Genomic DNA, 24,217 nt, shown 5'->3' on the forward strand with positions numbered 1-24,217 from the left:
CACTTAACTTCAAGGGTTGTGTTGCAACTAAATGCACTATTTTGAGTAAATCTATACTAAACAAGCATATAATGTCAAAACATTTTTAATAAAGTTTGAAGAGCACTTGTTGATTTAAAAATGAGGCTTTTTATTATGTAAAGGGAATTTTCTTTTTTAAGCTATTTTATTATGTAGATTGTTATACAACATGCTTGCCATCCTTAGTAATTTTCTATTTTTCTCATCCATTTTATGAGGTTTTTTAGAATTTTTTTTCAACAAGTATTCTGTTTCTCCCAACAGTAGCTGTTTGTTCTTTATCAAATTTTTTTAAAAAGTCATTTATTTGACCAGGAAATATGGAATGGAAGAACCTACAGAAATTTACAAAAAAATAAAATGATTCTCAATTGTTGAGGACAATGAGGCACTGGATTTTTGCAGAATGAATGATCCTTGGATTTTAATCTTGCTGCAGTAGTTAATTTAATATGGATTCTTTTAATATAAGTATTTTTCTCCTAAACATTACTTATATTGGTTCAACACACATTTATTAGAATAGATTGCTCTATGCTAGACAGTGGGTGTTAAATATATATAAGGCATAATTCTTGCCCTCATGAGTGTGAACCAGCAAGCGGAGGATTCCATTAAGATCTGGGAAATACAACAACGGAGGGAGGCAGAAGGAGAGATGGGAGTGCAGGCTTAGACAGACTGGAAAAGCTTCCAGAAAATGATGATTACCGAAGAATTCATCCCTTGAGAAATTTGGAGAACTTTAACTAAAATAAATAAATGTCCCCAAAGGCCAATTGGAAAAATACAAAGAGTCAAATTGTACTTGGCTTGGTTAAATGATATATTGAGCCATATTTTTATATAGTTACAAAAGAGTCAAAGAAGACTAGATGGTCAAAATTAAATGTGCAAAATTAAATGTTTAATTAATCAATTTAATTTGTAACTTTCAAAGAAACTTCTACGTTAGTGTCAGAACTGCAAAAGCTATCTGCTGAAATGCAATTTATCATTTGGGTTGTGGTTCAAGTGACAGTATTTCACAGAATTCTGCATCCCAAAAGTGTTTTGATGGCACCTTCATCTTAATTAGTATGTGTTGTCTGATACTTACTTATGTCCACTTACTCTTCTCTGTACCAGTATAAGCTCATGGATGTGAGAGGCTGTGCCTTTTTAACCATTTACTGCAACATAATGTTGTGGCCGGAGCAGGTGCTCAGTACATTATGATTGAATTGAATTAATAGAAAAATATTCTCTTTAGATACTTGAGATATTATTTTATTAATTGTATTTCAATACAAAACATCCTGGGTATATGGCATTTTGGATTCTCTAGATTTAGTCTATTTCATTGCTATGCCAACAAAAAAAAATTTATAATTTTATCTTCCTTTACGTTGAAAACATCAGCTCCCAAATGCAAAGGGCAAGCATGAAGTGTAACAGATTTCATAGTCAGATTTTACCCAGTGTCTGCTTTTATTTAATTTATATAAAAATTACAGTTTAGCCCTGGCTGGTGTAGCTCAGTGGATTGAGTGCAGGCCTGCGAAGCAAAGCGTTACCAGTTCGGTTCCCAGTCAGGGCACATGCCTGGGTTGTGGGCCAGGTCCCCAGTAAGGGACACATGAGAGGCAACCACACATTGATGTTTCTCTCCCTCTCTCCTTCCCATCCCCCACTCTAAAAAATAAATAAATAAAATATTTTTAAAAAATTACAGTTTATGATTTAAATTTGTTCTTCTGTGGGAAGACAAGCCAAAGATAAAATAGAAATATAATTTTATTTTTCCAAATTCAGCAAGAAAACAATCTAAAAAGATCTCCAACTCATTCAAGCTATATCCACTTCCCAGTTCCTATATCTCACTTCTCCTACTCACAATGTGTAAGAATGTCCTTACAATTGTGCGCTCACATTTTATGTTAACCTAGACACATCTATATACTCCAAACTAATGACTTTTGTATTGGAGGTTACATAGCATTAACCATGAAGAAAGACAAAAGTGATCTATTCATTTGATTAAAATAGTAAATGACACAGTATTTTTGAACCAAATATAGCTTACCTTTACTGAACTCTTAAAAAGAGGCATCTCATAAAAAATGCACTTTTTCTGTAGTCATAATGGCCTGCCTATGGGCAGGTATTATCAATCTTACATATGAAGAAAGGGAACAAATGAGCTGACTACCTCACCCACTGTTCCCACAGGTAACTAGATGTTCCAATCAAATGTACTCATTTTCTCCTTGGATGATAAGCATTGTGTTTCCACAAATATTGTGAAGAATAATTTTTTGGTGTGGAGAGGGGCTTAGAAAAGCAGGAGACAGAAACTTCACAGTGGGTGACAATCATCATTACTATCTACAAAATGAATATTTCAATTCCTAAAGACTATCAGCCTTGACCTCTCAAGAATTTTTTCTCCTACAGGAAATTCTTTATATAGAGAATTCATATTGCCAGTTGCAAAATATATCTCATCTAATGGCTGGTTTATTTATCTTCTATATTAATTTTCTATTGTGGTTGTAACAAATTTCTACAAAATTAAAGACTTAAAACAACACCAATATGTTAGTTTACATCTCTGGAAGTCCCAAGTCTGGTACAGTCTCACCAGGCTAAATTTAAGTTAGACCACAATCTTTTCTGCAGGCCACAGGGGAGAATTCATTTCCTTGCTCATCTGGGCTGTTGGCAGCCTCCAGTTTCTTGCTATTATAGGGCTGAGGTCCCTATTTTCTTGCTGGCTGTAGGTTGAGCATTGTTTTTAAGATTCTAGAGGCTTCTGCATTTCTTGGCTCAGGGCTCCCTGTCTCTATCTTCAAAGCCAGACATGGGGGATTGAGTTTAGTACTCCTTAAATCGCATCTCTCTGATTCATTCTTCTGCCTTTCTCTTTAAGACCTTGTGATTAGTTGGGCCTACCTGGATAATCCAGGATAATCTCTCCAACTCAAAGTTCTTAATTTAATTACACTACCATGTAAGATAACATATTCACAGATTTCAGAAATTAAGACATAGACATTTGGGGGGAAGGCCATTATTTTGTCTACCATATTCCTTAGCTACAAATGTGAATTCTGTGTTAAAGTATTAATGCTTCTAAAGGAGACATGTAAAGTCATAAATCAAGGTGAGGGGAATATACACTCCTGAAAATACATATGAATATAACTCAAATTGCCATGATGATACCAATGTTAACAAAGTCAACGATCTTTGGTATACCCCTAAAAACAAGTTCCTTGATGTTTCAAATTTTTGACAAGCATTGAAAAGTTAAGAATCACTTCTCTTTGGAGGAAATGTTTGGTTTTAAATAGTCTTCACTTACCTTCCCTAATATCTATTGGATTTGAACTGGAGAGTTTCCATTGCTACTGATGAGAGGCATCATCAGAGGAAAAATGAAAAGAAAGAAAAGAGAAAACTCAATTAAATGGTAATTGTCCGCAGCTTATTAACTATATAAAACAATCCTTTCAAATAATTTACATACTGACTATTCAAGTATGGGTTGGGGTACGACCAATCTTCAATAGCCAAACATTCATTTGAAAAAACAGGTGTCTACTGTTATCAGGAAATGCTTTTTAGATTTGAGCCCTTTTGTATATAAATACATTTGAGAACCTTTTCCAGGGACACACCTGAGAGTGAAAGTGAAAATTATCAATGACACTCCTTAAAAAAAAGAATCAGTGGTTTAACACTAATTTCTAATCAGATCCTACAGAAAGGAACAGCCCGCACGGCAGCTGTACTTTTCCCAGGGTTAATTACCTTTCACTGCTCTCTGCTAATGAGTCAGCTGTTCCTGTCATCGCACACTACACTGGTTCATCTGGAGTTCTAGCTGTGGACAAACACCAAGTGACAGTCCTATTTACATACTGGGGTGTTTGTTGTGCAAAAATTTAAAGAGGATTTTTTAATCTTTTAATTTTCATGTGTTTTCATGCTAAAAATATTTTACAAATCAGATTTTACTTGGTCAACTATTTTTTTCCTTCCAGGCCACCAGATTCACCACTAGTAAATGTAAAAATACTAAGTGTTTAGAATGCAGCCAAACTTCATTGCATCCACAGAAAGCTTTGTCTTACTGATGCCTCCTTAGCATGATAACAATTATCCTACTTAAGACAGAGCCTGGAATGTCTGCAACTTACTTCACTGGTTAAAAATATTTTCTAAAATGATTCACTACAAAAAAGTTAAACGTAGAAAATGATCTAGCATGAAAAGACACAAAACATATCAGATTTAAACATAACTTAGAAATTGAGTTTTTGAAAAAATTTAGATTTAAAAACTATGCCTTTATCTCATATGTCTAGATCACTGTGTGATATATATGCACAAATGATATATATGTGATATATGGAATATATATCACATACACACCCACAATTTATTACCCAGATAATAGCCCTGCTCTCCATATCATAACCTAGATAGTGCACCTTTATATATTTTTTAATATTATAGCCAAGAGGTTTATACATCTCTTTCCCCCACCCAACTCCACCTTTTTTTAAATTTCAAAGGGGACTGAGTGGGGTATAAAATCAGTAAAGTATCAACTGAGCTCCACTTTGACAACCTTCAAATTGTCTCTGAAAAGAGGCTACTCTCCCACTGGTAACTAACTTTCCTGCTGTAAACCTTAGATCAGTGGCTCTCAGATTTTAATATGTACCAGAAACACCTGGGCATCCTGTTAACAATGTAGGTCCTGATCCCAGGACCCTGAGGTCCTACATTGCTAATAAGGCTCCAGGTGTTGCTGCTGATCCATGCACAACACTTTGAATAGCAGTGTCAAAGCAGTGGTTCTCAAACTTTTGCAGAAGTCAGAGTCACCTGGAGGGCTTGTTATAGTACAGGTTACTGACTCAGCAGCCAGAGACGAGGCCTGAGAATGTACATTTCTAACAAGTTTTCAGATGATAAGGGTGCTGATGGTTGGGGGACCAAACTTTGAGAATCGTTGCCTTAGATATTTACTATTGGATGTGTTGAAAAAACTCAGTCCTCAAAAGCTAAATACTATCCACCCACATGAAATGGAAGCACTTTCATTTTATTCTAGAAATGTTTATTTGTTTTGTTTTCGCTACTTTATGATGGAAAGGAACAGATAAAAAGTGAATGTTCTGGCCCATCATCAAAGTACATTCTGAGAACCACTTTAATAGTTTCCTGAACTTGATCTTCTCTTCAGAGGAAGCCATTGATGTCCAGAAAGAAACAGCAATATGTACTTCTTCATTACAGGTGCCATTAGCAAATGTAAGCTCGCAAATTACAAATCTAAGACTGCACAATATTTAAGCTTGCCAAAAGTAAATAAAATGTGAAAATGAATTAGTTAAATATTATATCATCAACCTGGCTGGTGTAGCTCAGTGGATTCAGCATAGACCTGTGAGGCAAAGGGTTGTCGGTTCGATTCCCCGTCAGGGCACATGCCTCGGTTGCTGCCCAGGTCCCCAGTAGGGGACACATGAGAGGCAACCACACATTGATGTTTCTCTCCCACTCTTTCTCCTTCCCTTCCCCTCCCTCTAAAAATAAATAAATAAAATATTAAAAAATTTTAAAATTAAAAATTATATCATAAAATTTCAATGTCAATGTCAATCAAGGATGTAAATTTCCTCAAGCCATTCACTGTTGTACCAGTTATAGTAAATTCTGACTTATTTTCTAAATGACATGAAAAATCCTAATACAAAATATATTTTGCAGTGTTATTCATAGGAACACATATTAGGAGGAGGGAAGTGCAACCATTTGGTGATAAGATAAATTACAGAATGAAATATTGTTGAGTGTGTTTTAGCAAAGACATGGAGGATGATTTTCCATGCAGCAAGTTGCCCTCGGAATAGGAATTAGTTGCTTTAGCACTGGTCAGCTCAGGCCAGGAAAAACTATTTATAGTCCTGAAACCTGAACTTATTAAAGAGTACTGCAGCAAAGCTGAAAGAATATGGCTCAGAGTAAGAAATATCAGTAAGCAAGTGAGAATAAAGGAATAAATGCCTCTTCTGAATTCCCACTGCCCCATTTTCGGCTTTGCTATCCCAGCAATATTTATTAACGAAGATATTTTATTTTTTTATTTTTACGTTTTTATTGTTGTTCAAATACAGCTGTCTCCATTTCACCCCACCACATCTCTCCAATCCCACCTATCCCCACCTCCTACCCTCAAACCTTCCCTCTTTGGCTTTGTCCATGTGTCCTTTATACATGTTCTTGATGTCCCTTTCCCTCTTATCCCTCTCCCTCCTCCTTTCTGGTAACTGTCAGTTTGTTCTTTATTTCCATGTCTCTGGTTATATTTTGCTTGCTTGCTTGTTTTCTTGTTAGGTTGCACTTATAGGTGAGATCATGTGGTATTAGTCTTTCACAGCCTGGCTTATTTCACTTAGCATAATGCTCTCCAGTTCCATCCATGCTGTTTGCAAAGGGTGGGAGCTCCTCTGCTGTGTAGCATTCAGTTGTGTAAATGTACGACAGTTTTTTGATCCACTCATTTACTGATGGGCATTTAGGTTGCTTCTAGCACTTGGCTACTGTAACTTGTGCTTCTATGATTATTGGGGTGCATAGGTTCTTTTGAATTGGTGTTTCAGGATCCTTTGGATATAATCTCTACAATGGTATTGCTGGGTCAAAAGGCAGTTCCATTTTTAGTTTTATGAGGAAAGTCCATACTGTTTTCCACAGTGGCTGCACCAGTCTGCATTCCCACCAACAGTGCTCTAGAGTTCCTTTTTCTCCACATCCTCTCCAACACTTGTTGTTTGTTGATTTGTTCATGATGGCCATTCTGACCAGCACGAAGTGGTATCTATCTCATTGTGGTTTTAACTTACATCTCTCTGATGGCTAGCAATGCTGAGCATTTTCTTCATATGTCTCTGGGCCCTTTGTATCTCTTTCTTGGAAAAGTATCTGTTCAAGTCCTTTATTTATTTCTTAAGTGGGTTGTTTTTCTTTCTGGAATGGAGTCATGTGGGTTCATTATATATTTTGGAGATCAAACCACTGTCTGAGGTATCATTGGCAAATGTTTTCCCATACAGTTGGTTCTCTTTTCATTTTAATACTGTTTTCTTTAGCCGTGCAGAAGCTTTTTATTTTGATGAGATCCCATTTGTTTAATCTTTCCTTATGTTCCTTGCTCTAGGACAGGGGTGTCAAACTCATTTTCACTGGGGGCCACATCAGCCTCCCAGTTGCCTTCAAAGGGCCGAATATAATTTGAGGACTTGATAAATGTAACTACTCCTTAACAGTCAAGCAAGAGCTCAGTGCTGCTGCTAGGTAGAAACAAGGTGCGGGGCAGGATAAAACAACGTGGAAGGTGTGATTTGGCCCTTGGGCCTTATGTTTGCCACCTGTGCTCTAGGGGACATATCAGTGAAAATATTGGCATGTGGGATATCTGAGATTTGCCTATGTTCTCCTCTAGGACTTTAATGGTGTCACAACTTATATTTAAATATTTTATCCACCTTGAATTTATTTTTGTGAATGGTGTAAGTTGGTGCTCAAGCTTAATTTTTTTGCACGCAGCTGTCCAGTTCTCCCAAGACTATTTGTTGAAGACGCTATTTTTACTCCATTTTATGCTTCTGCTCCCTTTGTTAAATATTATTTGACCATAGAGACTTGAGTTTATTTCTGGGCTTTCTATTCTGTTCTATTTGTCTATGTATCTGTTCTTATGGCAGTCCCACACTGTTTTGATTACAGTAGCCTTGTAGTATAGTTTGATATCAGGTATTGTGATCTTTCCTTCTTCTTTCTCAAAAATTGCCATGGCTATTTGGGGTAGTTTATGGTTTCAAATAAATTTTTGAAATGCTGTTCTGTATCTGTGAAATATATCATTGATATTTTAATAGGGATTGCATTGGATCTATAAATTACTTTAATAAAGCTATTTTAAAAACATCAATCTCATCTAAATATAAAAAGATGATAATGTCACAAATAAGGAGTTTGATTTTTATCTGTGTAATCAACCCTTTTGATATAGAACAGTATTATTTAATGAATTCATAATTTAATTCTTCTGGACAAGAGAAGGAATTGTTTACATGAACGAGTAGAGCTCTCAGTAAGTGGGGAGGGTTATGGTTCATGCCACTCTAATAATACAGACTTTTCTGTGGTAGAAATCAAAACCAACAAAATAAAAATCTAGGAAGTTACATGAGTGCTAAATTTATTTTTTTGTAACTTGGGAGACCCATCTGATGGGTTTGTTGAAAACTCTCCTTGAGAAGTATAAACATCATTGTATATAGTTTGAGTACAGAAGAACTCATAAGCGTACAGATTTAGATAAGAAATACACATTGTTTTCATTGGCTGATACTTGGTGTGACTATTGAGATCCTAAACTGATCTCTCTCCTTAGATGATTTTTAAGAGTTACAATGGATTAGACTAAACAAGTGCCTTTGGTCATTTGAACATCTGGTTTTATAGTTGACTGATGTGATTAATGTGATTAATACTGTTCACATCAGGCATTTTTCTTATACTTACCCAGTTTCAGCCTATTATTTTTTAAAGATTTTATTTATTTATCTTTAGAGGGGAAGGGAAGGAGAGAGGGAGAGAATATCAATGTATGGTTGCCTCTCATGGGTCCCCTGCTGGAAACTGGCCTGCAACCCAGGCATGTGCCCTGACTGGGAATCTAACCGCGATCATCTGATTCATAGGCCCGCACTCAATCCACTGAGCTACACAAGCCAGGGCTCAGTCTATTATTTTTATTGACTTTCATTGGCCCGCTAGTTTCTCTCTATATCACAATATTTCATTAGCAATAAGCAGATGACTAAGAGAATTGGACCTTAATTTTCTGACAGAGGTAATAATACCTGTTTTAACTACATTAAATTTTTTCTCAGAAAACATGTGCAAGAAGAAAATGCCTTGGAAGAACAATAGAATCCTTGCTTTCAAAGATCTAATGTATACAATGTATTTTCGAAGTGAATAACAAGAGTACTCATGAAATGGAGATTTTGCCACAGAGTAATCTGGGTGGGTTTCTTTTCATCCTGTTAAGTCCTCTTGTCTGACATCTAGATGCCATGTTCCCACAGAAAGCTATACCTACTCCTCTGGTAGCACCTGACCCACCATATTGAATCACTGTTGACATGTTCATCATCTGCTTTACATTGAAAGTTCCCGCTGGGCAAGGACAAACTCGTCTTTGCTCCCTTTTCTAGACAAGGTACACAATGAGAGTGTTGATGCTATTTGACTAATTGTTGACTAATTATTAAGAAAATAGGGAACTATAATGAGGCCACTACCTCTGTGATAATAAATTTTAGGAAAACAATAGATTAAATATTTAGAGATAAAACAAAATTATCTATAGCATGTAGCAAAAGTTATGCTGGGAACAACATACAGCTTAGATTACTTAGAAGACTAATAAATGTAACATTTAAAGTAGATTGTTATTCTATTAATTTTATATATGAAAACTAATACAGTAAAAATAATCTTATGAACAGTTTAGTTGTACATTGAGATTCATTTAAAAAATTTAAAAACTGGAAATCAGCACATGTAGTACTGCTGTCCTAAACACACATAAATGTTGACTTTAATACAAAGGAGGAGGGGTCACTGCTGGTTCGATCACATGTTAAAATTAGAAGAGTGACTGTCATGTTACAAGGGCCTAAAGAAACTAAATTGGGTAGTTCTTAAAATACCAAGAAATAAAATAAAAAGATAGCAGAAGGAATATATTATTTATCACAAAAATACAAATGAATGTGCTAAGAAACATACTGGCCTCAAATTAGATAGTGGCAGTGAAGAATAGAAAGTGGTAGGCAATGCTTTAGGTGTCTAAAGAAGGCAAAAAATAAAAAACAAAATAAGATGAGACTTTCACCAATAGCTGCCAATAATTACCCATGAATGCTGACTCAGGCACTAGCCTAGACATTGTATAGTTATCTTATTTAAGTCTCACAACTACTTAAGGAGGTTAACATTTTCATTTCCAATTTAAGTAGTGCCTACTTAGGTCACATTGTTGGTAAGAGGCAGTATTCAAAATCACACCTGATACCAATGTTTTCCTGCTCTGTAGCGCTGGCTGAATGTTCATGTGAAGTTTGACAACCACATGCCTTTCTCTCACCAAAAGATAGAAAGATCCACAATGATAGAGTAGGAGATTAAGGGACATGAAATTTTATGCTGCATTTAGTCTGCATACAGACTGAATAGGATTTTTAGAAAATCAGTAATAAATACTAAAATGATGTAGGCACAAATATGATAACAACCATAAAACCAGTATGTGGGAGAAGACAGTGATAAATGACCTGGGAAATGCTTTGTTTTTAAACTAACACCAATCTGAGTTTCAATCCTGACTCTCACATTTTCTAGTTCAATGATCTTAGAATTGTATTTAATCTCCCTAATCTTCAGGTTTTTCATCTGTAAAGAGATGCAATAACAGAACCCCTCTCTAGAGCTGTGAGAATTCTGTGAGATGTCACATGTAAAAGACATTGCACATAGTACAAATTCTGTAAAATTTTATAATCCAAAAAGAGTTCAGCCCATATGCAAAGCCCACAGGTAGGTACTACCCAATTACGATCTTTGTGGTTATGGTAATAATGTGTGTTGATGAGATTTATTAAATCCTTGAGATTAAACAGTTTGTTTTCTTCAAGGAAACATGTAGTTAGCAGGAAAATTTGTTAAGTATTCATTCAAAAATATTTGTTGACATTTTAATGCTATTATTTCTTTGTGCTGGATACTATTATGCTTTCTGTATATTATATTAACTTAATCTTCGCAATAACTGTATGAATTAGGGATTATTAATTATTCTCATCTTTCAAATAAGGAGATTGAAACATGGAGAAGTACTTGTCCAGGGTCACTGAGCCAGTAAGGAGGAGCACTGTGAACTGGATTTTAGCTCCAATGACTGTGTGTCTCACAATAGTTCCTCAGCATTACAAGACAGGGGTGGAAAAGCTAAGATGAACAACACAGAAATTATATTCCAGTGTGGGATCCAAACTATTGTTTCCAAAAGCCAAGGAAACAATAAATATACACTGCAATTTAAAACAGTGATAAGTACTATGAAAAAATAATGTAGGGTAGAAGATGGGGGTTTATTTTAGTTTCAGGTTAAAATCATATTTCAAGAAAGAGTACAAGAACTGTGTGTCTAGGGTGAAAACTGAGCCCTTATTTCTAAAATATATAGAAAACAACTGCAACTCAATAGAAAGACAAATTATCCAATTAAAAATGGGCAACAGACTTGAATAGCCATTTCTCCAAAGAAGATATACAAATGGCCACTAAGCACATGAAAAGATGTTCCACATAATTAGTCACTAGGGGAAAGCAAATCAAAATCACAATGAGATACCTCTTACACCTCTTTATACCAACAAATATGGCTATAATAAAAAAGATAGACAATAACAAGTCTTGGTGAGGAGGTGAAGATACTGGAAATTCATACACTATTGGTGGGACTATAAAGTAGTGCAGTTGTGTATGACACCAGGCTGGCAGTTTCTCAGATGATTAAACATAGGGTTACTACATAATCCAGTGATTTAATTCCTAGGTACATACCCAAGAGAAATGAAAACATATGTCCACACACAGGAAAAAACTTTACATATATATTCATAGCATTATTCATAATACCCCAAAAGTAGAAAGAACCCAAATCTCCATCAATTAATGAGTATATAAATAAAATGTGATATATCTAATCAGTGGAATATTATTCTGCAATAAAAAAGAATTGAGCCCAGGCTGGCGTAGCTCAGTGGATTGAGCGTGGGCCTGCGAACCACTGAGTCATGGTTTGATTCCCAGTCAGGGCACATGCCTGGGTTGCAGGCCAGTTCCCAACAGGGGACTCACGAGAGGCAACCATACATTGATACTTCTCTCCTTCTCTCCTTCCCTTCCCCTCTAAAGATAAATAAATAAAATCTAAAAAAAGAATTGAGTATTGAGGCTTAAAAACATTATGCTAAATAAAAGAAGCCAGCCATAAAAACCCACATATTGTGTAATCTCATTTATATAGGCATATCTACAGAAACACAAAGTATATTAGTGCTTCTTAGAATCTGGAGCAGAAGAGGGGATCGGAGGATGATGGATAAGGGGCATAAGAGTTTCTTTTGTGGGAAATAAAATGTTCTAACACAGTGGTGATGTGTGCATAACTATGACTACACCAAAGATATCTAGTTATATACTTTTGAGTGGGTAAATATACATTATGTGAATTATACACCATTGAAGCTGTTTTTAAAAGCACATGGAGTCATTTATTTTTGAGTATAATGGGATGCCCTTGGATGCTTTGTGCAGAGAAGTGAAAGCAGAGAAATTTGTTTCTAGGCCATGCAAAGCATCTTGGTATAGGAAGGTGGGTCTTGTATGGGTTGGAAGTAGTAAAAGTAAAGAGAAGACTAACAGTTGGAAAATTCTATCTCCAGCATAACATAAGAAAAAATACAAAAAGAGGAGGTTTTAAAAGCAGAAATTATCTGCTGTGTGCTATGATACAAACTCATTAGTCCCAATGCTCCGACACGTGTCCTTTATGAAGTGAAGCCAATTTCTTCTTTTTTTTCCCACTCTTTGTACTCTTTCATCCATATGGCTCCAGAAGGAAGGACATTCTCCACTTCCGCTCTACCCTTCCTAAATATGTGGAAATCCAAGAACAAAATCCCTAGTGCTTCTGGTTCTCATTAGTCTTCTGAGTTTCTATGCCATTGTGAATTATAAATAACATTTAAGAATGAGATAGAAGCTTTTGTTTTAACAATATGATATAGATGTAAAATTTAATAAAAACCGACAAGTTAAAAGCACTTTCAGTCTAAAACATCACAACTTAGCCCTGGCTGGTGTGACTCAGTTGTTTGGAGCATCTTCCCATGAACCAAAAGATCACAGGCTTGATTCCTAGTCAGGGCACGTACCTAGGTTGTGGGTTCCATCCCGAGTATAGGCACGTGTGAGAGACAACTGACTGATATTTCTCTCACATTGATGTTCTCTCTCTCTCTCTCTCTTTCTCTGGATTCAGTAAATACATACTTGAGTGAGGATTTGAAAAATAAACTAAAACATTGAATAGACTCTGAGTCTATTCAACTCAGAATTGTATAGACTTTTGCTTCACAATTTTACAGAAAATTTTGAGGCTATCAATTCTGCTTCTTTTTAAGTATTGTTTTAATTTTTCAATTGAATTATATTTGTTTCTTTACTTGCTAATTATAATTATTATATTAGTTTCAAGTATATACCCCAGTGATTAGATATTACATAACTACTAAGTGATTATTCTGATAAACCTCACACTATACACAGTTATTACAATATTATTGACTCTGTTCCCTAGGCTGTACTTTATATGCCCATGACTATTCTGTAATAACCAATCTGTACTTCTTAATCCCTTCACTTTTTTCACCCATCCCCCCAACCGCCCTCCCATCTGGCAACTGTCAAAATGTTCTCTGTATCTATGAGTCTGTTTCTGTTGTACTTGTTCATTTTGTTTTAGATGCAGTTGCTGATATATATGTATTTATGGCTATTTTGTTGCTCATATTTTTATCTATTTTTTCTTCTTCTTAAATAATATCCCTTAACATTTCATATAATATGAGGCTATCGATTCTAAATTGCCTTAGTCTTAACATCTCACCTTTGTGCTTAACAAACATATTTCTATCTGTATCCTTTCTCTGGTTTTACTGAAAGAGGATCCCTCCATTATAAAATAGGCTCCATTAATTTGCTTCCTACTTCATTTACTTTATTCTTCTTCCATATCATCAAACTTTTCAAATTTCTTATCTCTTACAGTTTCTTCTTTTTAGTTTATAAACATGTTTCCTCTATATATTACCATCTCTGGTCTTCAGAGTCAAACTTCTTCAACTTCCCATAAACATTTTTGTTTCACCTACTTTCCCAATACAACTCATGGCCATTCTGCTTTCACTCTTAATTCCAATGAATTTTCTCTGGCTAATATAGTGAGTGACCTTTTATTTGTTTTCTTACTCGTGTGTTTTTAGTGTATTTTCTGAGCAACAAGACTATTGCTCAGGCTTTCCTAGAGAAATGTTTTATGTCTCTGGGTTTTGGTTTTTCCTGGCACTCTCGGCTTTCTTCAGCCTTTTCTAAATTTCTTCTTTGTTGGTTGCCCTTTTTTTACCTTTCATTCAATATTAGTACTCCCTGGGGTTCCTCATTTTGTTCCTTTTATCACTCGATGTATTCTCCTTGGAAACCACATCCAATGTCCACCTCTCTATCCCGGATCTCACTCTTGCATTTCAGATCCATTGATTACCTGTGTAGTCAACACCACCTGGTTGTTCTGCATTCAATATACACATAGTCTTTTTCTTCTAAATAAACTTTTCCTTCTGAATGTCTTATCTTGGTTGCCCATCCACCCTGTAATCCAAGCCAGATGGCTATCATCCATGACTCTTGACTAGTTTTCAGTTTCCAAATTGGTGTCCTTGGGCTTGCTTCTTGCAGAGCATATAATATAGTCCAACTCTATTATAAATGTCAGTTTGTTTGTGTCACTTGCTTTGGTGTGAGATCATACAGTATTTTTGTTTGCATCCTCACTGCTTGACACAGTTGCTCAAACATAATAGACTCTCAGTAAGTTTATCAAATAAATAAATTCAAAAATATTTAAATGTTTCTCCTGTGAAATCTTCCAGATGCTACCTCTAAAGAAAGGTGGTCATTCTATTTTTTAGGCCATACTTTTATCTTTTAGAGTAAAAGTAGAAATGACTATGCCTGGTGAGAACCTCTGGCCCCACATACGTTAAGGCCAAGTGGCAGAGTGGAACTGCATGTGGCCAGTCTACATTTTTTTTTTGCATGAGCTATGGTGGTGCACAAGCTTCCCATATCCCAGAGACAAGGCTGGGAGGTTCATCTATACCAATGTCCTCTACGCTGGCTCATAAAGTCCTTGAGGGAAAATATGTAATGTCTTATATCCATTTTCTATATTTCTGGTACCTTCTAAAAACATAAATATTTCTTAGTAGATTCATTGTACAGAACCTAAATAACCTCTTCATAATTTTCTAGTGCTGATATTTACATTATTGTTATTTCACTCTCTTGGCAACCTTTCTACGTATAAAATACAACTGTATCTTAAATCATATCTAGCTGGAATAAAATATCTTAATTTCTTGTGAACCTGATGAGTTATCTATCTAGGAAGAGTTTATTGTGATTGAAACTCTTCATTCCTACATTCATTGTTTCTTTTAACAAACATTTGTGTATTTCTCAATATGTTTAAACTTTCTATACTAGATACGGAGAATAAAATAATTCAAAATACAGTTTCTTCTCCAAAGGATTTTAGTCTGACCTCATTAACTTAACTCTTTTTTGCTTAGTATTATATTTTCAACCTGGCACTTGCAAAAGATTTAAAAATTTTTCAGGTTAACTTATAATAATTTAATGTAACTATATGAATATTATAATAATAACTGCCTCATTGAGATCTAAAATACAAAAACAAATGATACGATATGTCTAAGCATTTTGTAACCTGTAATCTATGCTTCCAAACATTATTTTAAGCAAAGTAAAACAATCCCTAATTCAGAGGCCGGAATTGTAGTGGTTAGGGCATACTGCCCAAGGCCCTAGTGCTAAGGCGTATTCAAGGCTGACAATACAGCTATAGATTCTCAGACAGATTGTAGTGCTTTTTTGTGGTGTGGTTTTCTCATCTATAAAAACAGGAAGATAGTAGTCCTTACCCTATAGCCTGCTGCTCTTATTGTGAGAATCAGAAGAATTCACAGATTAAAGTTCTTAGAAGACTGGTTGGACCTACGTCAGCACTTTATTATTATTATTATTATTATCATCATTAAAATTATATTCTGCTTTACACCAAAATACTCAGAGGAAGAAATAAATTATCAAGTGCTTCTATGTATCTGTGTTTATGTTCACAGAGCTAAGATTTCTGGCTGTATGACCAAAAGTTTAAGTTTTAATATGATGGAGCTAAAGCTCATATGGTTCTTAGAATGGTTACTTCTGATATCAAGGTTAACTGGCATGCTTGATATGTATGTCTTTGAGAGGTATAATAAAGGCTTATGCTGTCTCTGAGTTATTTTTCAAATTCATGTGATGTTTTAACAACAAAAAGTTCATAGAGCTTTAGAACTTGAAGAGAGAAAAAGACTCCAGGTCTCACCTAGTGTAATCTTTAATGTGACAGATGTTATTTATAAGAAAAATAAAGCAATTCATTAAGTCACTTCATTAGGATCATTCAACTACTAAATGATATTTAACTTGTAATGATAGAATCCAGGTGTACTTAGGACACTTTTTTTTTCCTGTATTTTATGCCTAGAGACCTTGTAGCATAGGGAGAGATTACGAGCATGGGTTTGAGGAACAGTCGGATTTCTGTCTGAGCCTCTATCCTGCTGGTAACCTAAGAGAAAAACATCTTACTGTCTCTCAGCCTGTTGTTCCATCTGAAAAAAGGAGTATTGATGGCAATATTATTAACATTAAATTATATAATTCCTGTAAACAACATAGTGCTTAATACAGTCTAAGTACTCAGTAAATAGTTCAAGATTTATTCTTATTATTGTCATGTATATAATCATTTGGAAAAAAGTTCATATGTATAAGATTTGTACCAGAAATTCATTTTGTTATTTTCCAAACCATAAGAAATCATTCTTGGGTCAAAGATTTAAGTGCAGGTGTGGGTATATGTGTGTATGTGTGTATGCATGTGTTGGGGGTGGTCAGGGGTGTATTTGAATGTTTATATTATTTGACAAAGCCAAATCCTAGGATCCTGTGGCTTCTTCAAATTTCCCTCAACCTACTGCAGTCTGCTGTGATATGGCCTATATTCCAACTCTAATCTGCAAAGCCTGACCCTTGGAGGCCCCTGGTTGATAAGACTTATAATGGAAGAAACATTTCCAAGAAAGTAAATAAATCAGGTATGAAAAGTCACCAAACTTCAAATGTTTGTGGTAGCAAAGAAGGGACACAAGATGATACCTACTATAGGACATCTGGTCAGTGCATAATGTTATACAAAAAACACTTAGGAATTCTACCCTTTAAACCAACAAGTCTATATCAAAACATACAAACTCTTCTACAATCTTAGATCTGTGGCTGGAAGGTTATTCAGTTTAGTGTATGTATTTCAGAAAAGTAAAACCGATGGAATACTCTGTTAGTTCAAAAAGTCTAGATGAAACACATTTAATTTATCTGTGGAAACCAATGTAAGCAATATTTGGAAGAGTTTTTAATCTTTTTGTTTAGACTTAAAACTGACTTTTGGGAGCAAAATAATAGAGCTTTAATCCCTAGGAAAAAAATCCAAAATACATCATTGAAACTAAGATAATTCTTCATGAAGTCAGGACCAAAAAAAGAAGAAAAGAAAAGAAAAGAAGTTCCCCTATCACTGAAAATAAGCACCACAGCCACCCCGATCTTCATTCTTTTCATTTCCTCAGGTCTGACATTCTGCAGATGACCGCCCTTATTTGTCCCTACATGTTTTCCAAAATATAAAAGTGAAATAGAGTCCCAAGGGCACTGTACTTGAAAGGTTATGAGAGTTAGAGAATTTTAACCATGCCTGCCAAATCAGCAGATGGCTTGTGATTATAATTATATGCATCAATAAAACGAATAATCTTTACAAAATTTGAATTTCTACTAAAGTAAGGGATTTAGTAAGCAGATGCAACAGAATGCGTTTTCTTTAACCCTTTTGGTAGACACTGGTATCTTTCACACAAAAAAGATTAAGGGCTCTATACACAATAGGTTGTACACTCTAATTTTTGCTCCCTTTCTACAGTAGTCATATTGTCAGCCTCAATCTTTTCTTGATTTCATTTTTTTCTTAAGCATATTTCATCCTCACCCCATTTTCATCCTTCAGAATAGAAATGTTAAAACTAATTCCCTATCATTGTGTGATATTTGAAAGAAGAAAATCTAAAAGAGGTAAATACCTTCATTCTTATTCATACCAAATATACTATAGAAACAAAAGAGCAAACAGTAGATGCATCTTTCTAGCTGATGCTATTCTTTTACAAATTAGGTCAATAACAAAATTTTTTAGTTTTTATTTTCTTATTTCTTCTACTCTACATCTCAGGAATGAAAATACTGTTCATAGTATTTTAATAATTACATTTCATTTTGACCTGGTTATGAATACCATGACGAGTAAAGATAACTAAATTTTGTCTCATGCCAAGGATGAATTTATTCTAGAAATTGAGTACATATATGATGCATCTGATACAAAAAGATGAGGCGAGGTTTACACATTGACCTTTAGCCATGTTTCCTTTATGAAGAAAATCTCAACATTTAGAAAATTAAAATAAACTGTGTTACTTTTAAACTTTGGAGAAGGTAGAAAAATGTACCACTCAAAAAATGCATACTCATTTTTTATAAAATCATAATGTAAACATTTTTATGTAATTACCATATGTAACTCTTCATTATAATCATATATATTCATTTCTATATATTCATCTATACATTTACTCTAATAAACCAACAAGTATGATATTTAGGAATATTTGGAGAACATGTATTTTATGCAGATATCTCTAGCCTGTTCATATTTTCACTATCTTAATCAAATAAATAAAATGTTTTGATCTAAAAAGCTAGTGGATACTACTTTATAGTATAAATAAGTTACTAATGAGACTTTGAAGGCATTAGCAAATTCTTGAGCCAATGCAATTTACCTATGTATGTCAGAACTATGAGATCAGAAATTCTTCTTAGCAACAGATTTGTTGAAAAGTTACAACTTAAAGATATAGATCAAACCATATTAAAACAAATATTCCCACAAACCAAGAAAGTAATAAATACTTGCCTAAAAGCTTATAAATTTGATGCAACTCCTGACAACGTTCAAACACGTGAGAGGAAATTTGGGTATCTCTTAGAGTTCACTGGAATGAAATTTTAAAATATTCAGCAAAAAGGCGGGTAGGATAGAGGGTGGGAGTGGGTGGGGCGAGGGGAGTGGTAGGGGAAATGGAGACAATGGTATATGAACAACAAAAAAGTAGGTTCAAGTTTCTTACGTAGTTGATAAAATGAAATACTTTCCTTGAAGATGGATTTTTTAAACCAAATATAAGGTACCAAATAAAGAAAATAAGCTAGGCCAAATCTTTAAATAAATCCCAAAGGGTCAAAATTAAGATATTAATTTTTTTAAAAGCAATGAAGAGTAAACTTAAAAATTTTAGTAAAGACCTTTGCTATAATTAAATACTTAACGATAAACCATTTTGAAATTAAATGAAATTAATTATTCCTGCTTATAGAAAGTTTGAAGTTAAAGTATAATAAAATTCTAATGAACATTTTTTATTTCTATTAATAAAACTATGTGTAACAGGTCAATTTTATCACATATTCTTAGTACACATTGAGTATTTTTAACTTATTACCTTAGACTTGAAATGAGTACTCAGCCATGTAAAATGGAATTTCCACAGTCCTTCAAGAAATCTCACAAAATGTAGGGCTCTGAAAGTACAAATATGAGAAAGAATTCTATACTGGTGGAAGCAAATGTGTAGGAAGTATACATGATATGAGCCACTTGCTCTCTCAAACTCCAAATACAAGCCAACACCCCCCCACCACTTTTTGAAAACCTACTATATACCAGGGGCTTTAAGCACATTATCTTCTTTAATTTTCACATGTCATAAGGCAAGATTTATCTACCCTGGCTCCCATCTAACAGACTGGAAAACCGAGGCCAAATAGTTAAATAACTTATCAAGGACCACAGGTTTAATAAGTGGAAGACCCAGTTTTCACATATGAACTTAAGAAAGGAGTCTCATCTATTCTCTTGCTACTTTATGTGACTTATGTGGCAATTATAATGACTATCTTATTACCTAGAAAATGTTTTCTAGTTTTCCTTAGATCATGGATCCTTAGGGGTGGGAATGAGGACTTTATAGTACCTGCAGCCCCTAATACAATTCCTTGAACCAATGCATTTAAATAATACTTATTTCTCAAATAAGTGAATCTGAATAAAAGTTCAGAAATCCAGTTTCTTTCTGTCAACAAAAATTAAGTTCCTCACATTTATTTAAAGAAGAAAGTTATACATTAGATAAAACCATTTCCTTAGTGTATTTTCATAGTTAATTTTTTTAATCTCTGAAGTTCAAGAACAATATTAGTGAAAACAAGTTCATATAAACCAAAAATAATAATCTGTACCTTCTTATCTTAATTACAACAGAGCTCTACTTTTTTCAAGAATGATGACTCCATATCTGTGAAAGTAATTCCACTCAGTTTTATAGGCAGTCTAAATAGTCAAGACTATTAAGTTTGCTCACCCTTTGCTGTACTGGTGAGGACAGGGTAAAATATGTATAGCCATCCAAAAGGATTGTGTGTTTTCTGAACAATTCACTCCTATAACATGATGAACCTTAGCAACTATAGAAAAATAATTTATAATACATGAAGTTCAAGCTTAAAATGTTCAGTACATAAAGGTAATCTAGTATATCTGTAATGCCTGGAAGAGTGTGACTAGTTGCATAACTACGCCTTAAACTAAAATTGTTAGGTAGCAATTTTAGCCTTTTTCAGATAGCTTGCTTTTCACAGGTGTGATGACGAAATTACATATTAGAAAACTTTGAATTTAGTTAGATCAAAGTACACCTTCCCTATATTTTACTTGAAATTAACAAGACACTATTATACCACTTTCTTTACAAAATCTATTTCCTTCAAATAGATTTAACAGATTCTGGTTACTATAAAAATAATAATGTTTGTGATACATAATATATGTTATATACTATATAGACAGGTAGACTTAAACAAATTATATAACAAATAAATGTTGGGAACAAATTTGGAAGAAAAGTACTTTAAGACAAAAAAAGAGAATATGTGACCTTTGACCACTACTATCATAATATAAACCTCTGTTATGAATCTTTCATGAATACTACTACTAAGTGATTTATTCTATATCATAATGTCTATATTCTTACATAAATAAAAATATTTCTGGGTAAGTTATGCAAGTCAGCAACTGATCTGTACATGATTTGTACATTTTAATTCTAGAACAGATGACTATGAAATGACATTTTAATATTAAATGACAGTGTCTTTACAAACTGAATCCTGACACTAATATTATAAATCCATATATTTTAAAACACCACACTTATGTTAACAATACTTTTTAAGTGTTTTCAATGAGATTGTCAGGGTTCGTTAAGCCGGTGACAACCGACTTAGCTGATAGTTTTAAAATAAAATATTTAATTTACCTGAATTTCTTGTAACAATATCATCCCCTTTTGAACTAAACATCCTCTGAATACACAAGTCTCAGGCAGACGACATTTCAACAAGGCAAATAAGGCTTTCTGGCAACTTCCTGTTGCCATATTTCTCTAAAAGGATCCTGCAATCTTATACTTCAATACTGCAAATGCATTTTTCCAAGGGACATAGTAAGCCAATGCTGCTCAGTGTCAGATAGCTTTGATTTTTTCCCCAAGTATAGCAAGCAAATAACCCCTAATCCTGTTCAATATTACAGATTCACAATGATTTTATTTGCACATCCAAGAGAAATAAAATACATGAAGAAAAGAGAAGCCTTTACTTTATTTTTGTTTTGTTGTGTTTGATTGTTAGATATTTAAAGATATTGATCAAGTAAATGGTCATTTATTTATTATATTAAATATATATTCACAGATGAAACAATTTTACGTTAAACAAGAATAAACTTTAGTGCGCACATTCATGCCCCAGGTTTCCATTTTTTTTTAAAGCAGTAGGACTAACTAAAATCAAAGTTTCTGTACACATCTGAAAGTTTTAAAACCTGAACGCACACCTGAATGGTAGTCACTTGTGAAAGCATCATTTCTCTGATAAATAGCCTACCTCTCAAATTCAAGTTCACTTGCATTTGGGAGTATACTTTACTTTTGAAATGTAAAAACTTTTATGAAATGGTAAAACAAAACAACAATAACAACAATATAAGAACATTAATCTGTGAAACAATATTTCCAGAAGTGATAGCAAAATCCTTTCATTCTGACCTACTTGTCGAGAAACGGACTTTCAGCTCCACGGTTAGGCTACGATTTGTTCTACTTTCTCCCTAGGGCTTAATTGCCAGACTGACTTACCGGTGCCTCCTAGCCTTTGTTCTGCCTCTCACGCTGACATCAGGGAAGCAGTGATGTAGAATAAAGCAGGGGTGGGCTAGGTTAGTCCAGTGTTTGTGTCGTTGTGTGGTGTGCAGGGACACTCTGTGATACTCTAGTGAGCTGCTAAGCTTTTTTTGTAGGCTTTGTGTCATTTACTTAACGACCAATCTCATTAGCTGCCAGGGTACAATGGGCTGATGCATTTTCTATGTACATACTCTACACAGTGACCCTCAAGGTTGCCGAAGGTCTATTTAATCAGTCAAATGCTGAATATATTTGCAGTAAATCACTAAAAAGAAAAAAAGAAAAAAATGGGACTACCGAGGTATCTTACAGGCTTACTATTTACAGTGGTTATTTGCAGGTAATAAAATGCATGCATATTTAGCCAAAACAAGGGTAGAGTAGGCAGATATGTATTATCTAGTTTGCACTGGTGACCTTAATTTTTGAAAACTTTCAGTATCAAAGATTTAGTCTCCTTGCAAGAAACCCAGATTTGAAATTTAATTTTTCTTAATTTAATCATATTAGCAAAGCAAGAAAGAATTGCTTTTTTTAGCACTTTCTCCTCACTCTGAAGTCACCCCTACCTCAGTCCTATGCCCTGCCTAAGCAGCCTCAGAACTGGCAAAGTTGCATTTATGCCCTCTTTCAGTTACAAGGTAAAAACCCTCTTAACTCTATGAAAAATGAAATGCTGAAAGCACTATGAATGACGACAGCTGTCCATAAGTATCAGGGAGAGTTCTATTGTCCAGCCTGTCCCTGGATAAAATGAATACTTTACAGCAGAGGCTGTTCAGCTTGGCTAAAGAGTATGGGGAGAAGGGGAGCAGGTCACTGGAGATTTCGCACACTAATTTAATCTGGGAAAAGGACAGGCTCTGCATCTCCCCTGAACAGACTGGCAGCAATCTGGGCCCCCACAGAACTATCTCCTTTTGCCTGTGCTCTATTTATTCCTTATCTCTGTTTACCAACCGCTAGGTCCCTTTCATTCACACCACGAGGCCGTTTTCCTACTATCAGTCAGCAGCTGACACTGTGGAAGAGCCTCAAAGGCAAAAAAAAAAAAAAAAAAAGATCAAAACTAAACCAAAGCTGTATAAACAATGCAACAGTACAAGTAAATGCATAAACCCTGATTCTTAACCCAACCCACAGGGTGCAAACAGAACCTTTATAGTAAATCCAATAAACAGACCACAGCGAGGTATGGGCCACAGAGAAATAAAAGTCAAAAACCATTCATGAAATCATCATCCAAAAAGAATTGCTAAAATGTAAGCTGGCTGCTAAAGCAGCCTTACTTCAGGGATGTTCTTATCTTAACCACGAATCAATTAACTGGCTACCAGAAAACATGTAGCTCGCCCAAAAAGGTGACCTATGCATTTTGAAGGGAAACCTCACTCTCATTAAAATGTTAGCAAATTAAAAATTTCACCAATATGACTATAAGTTAAAGGGAATCCAACAGTAACTTCTAAAACCTCATCATATTGATTAACATTAGACAATCCCAAAACTGGGCATCAAACCTCCATCATTTTTATATGAAACTACTAAACGTCTATGCAATCCAGTGAACTAAATCTTTCTATATGTCTTATGTCAATGTCAATGTGAGTAACATAGCAGAGGAGTTGGGAAAAGACTGTGTACAAGTTTTTATCTTTTGAAGTACTCTGCAGGGTGTGAATGAAAACAGACTGCAGCAACTAGTTTGAAGTATAGAAAGAGGTGAAAGC

General features: G+C 34.6%; 1 protein-coding gene across 2 annotated transcripts in view; it reads right to left on the reverse strand.

Moving 5' to 3' along the window:
* The window catches only part of ST18 (ST18 C2H2C-type zinc finger transcription factor), a 157,640-nt gene extending 135,101 nt beyond the window's left edge, over positions 1-22,539 (reverse strand). Inside the window, exons 1-3 of one of the 2 annotated variants that reach the window (XM_037038670.1) lie at positions 22,440-22,539; positions 19,686-19,764; positions 3,368-3,410 (exon numbers count right to left, since the gene is read on the reverse strand). The gene's annotated coding sequence lies outside the window, so the exon portion shown is untranslated. Of the gene's footprint in view, positions 1-3,367; positions 3,414-19,685; positions 19,765-22,439 lie in introns of both variants that reach the window. The other variant, XM_037038669.1, reaches the window with a different exon arrangement.
* Positions 22,540-24,217: the final 1,678 nt, after the last annotated feature.

This window comes from Sturnira hondurensis, unplaced genomic scaffold, assembly GCF_014824575.4.
Source record: "Sturnira hondurensis isolate 20B ecotype Veracruz unplaced genomic scaffold, ASM1482457v3 Scaffold0024805, whole genome shotgun sequence".
In the NCBI taxonomy this organism is placed as follows: domain Eukaryota; kingdom Metazoa; phylum Chordata; class Mammalia; order Chiroptera; family Phyllostomidae; genus Sturnira; species Sturnira hondurensis.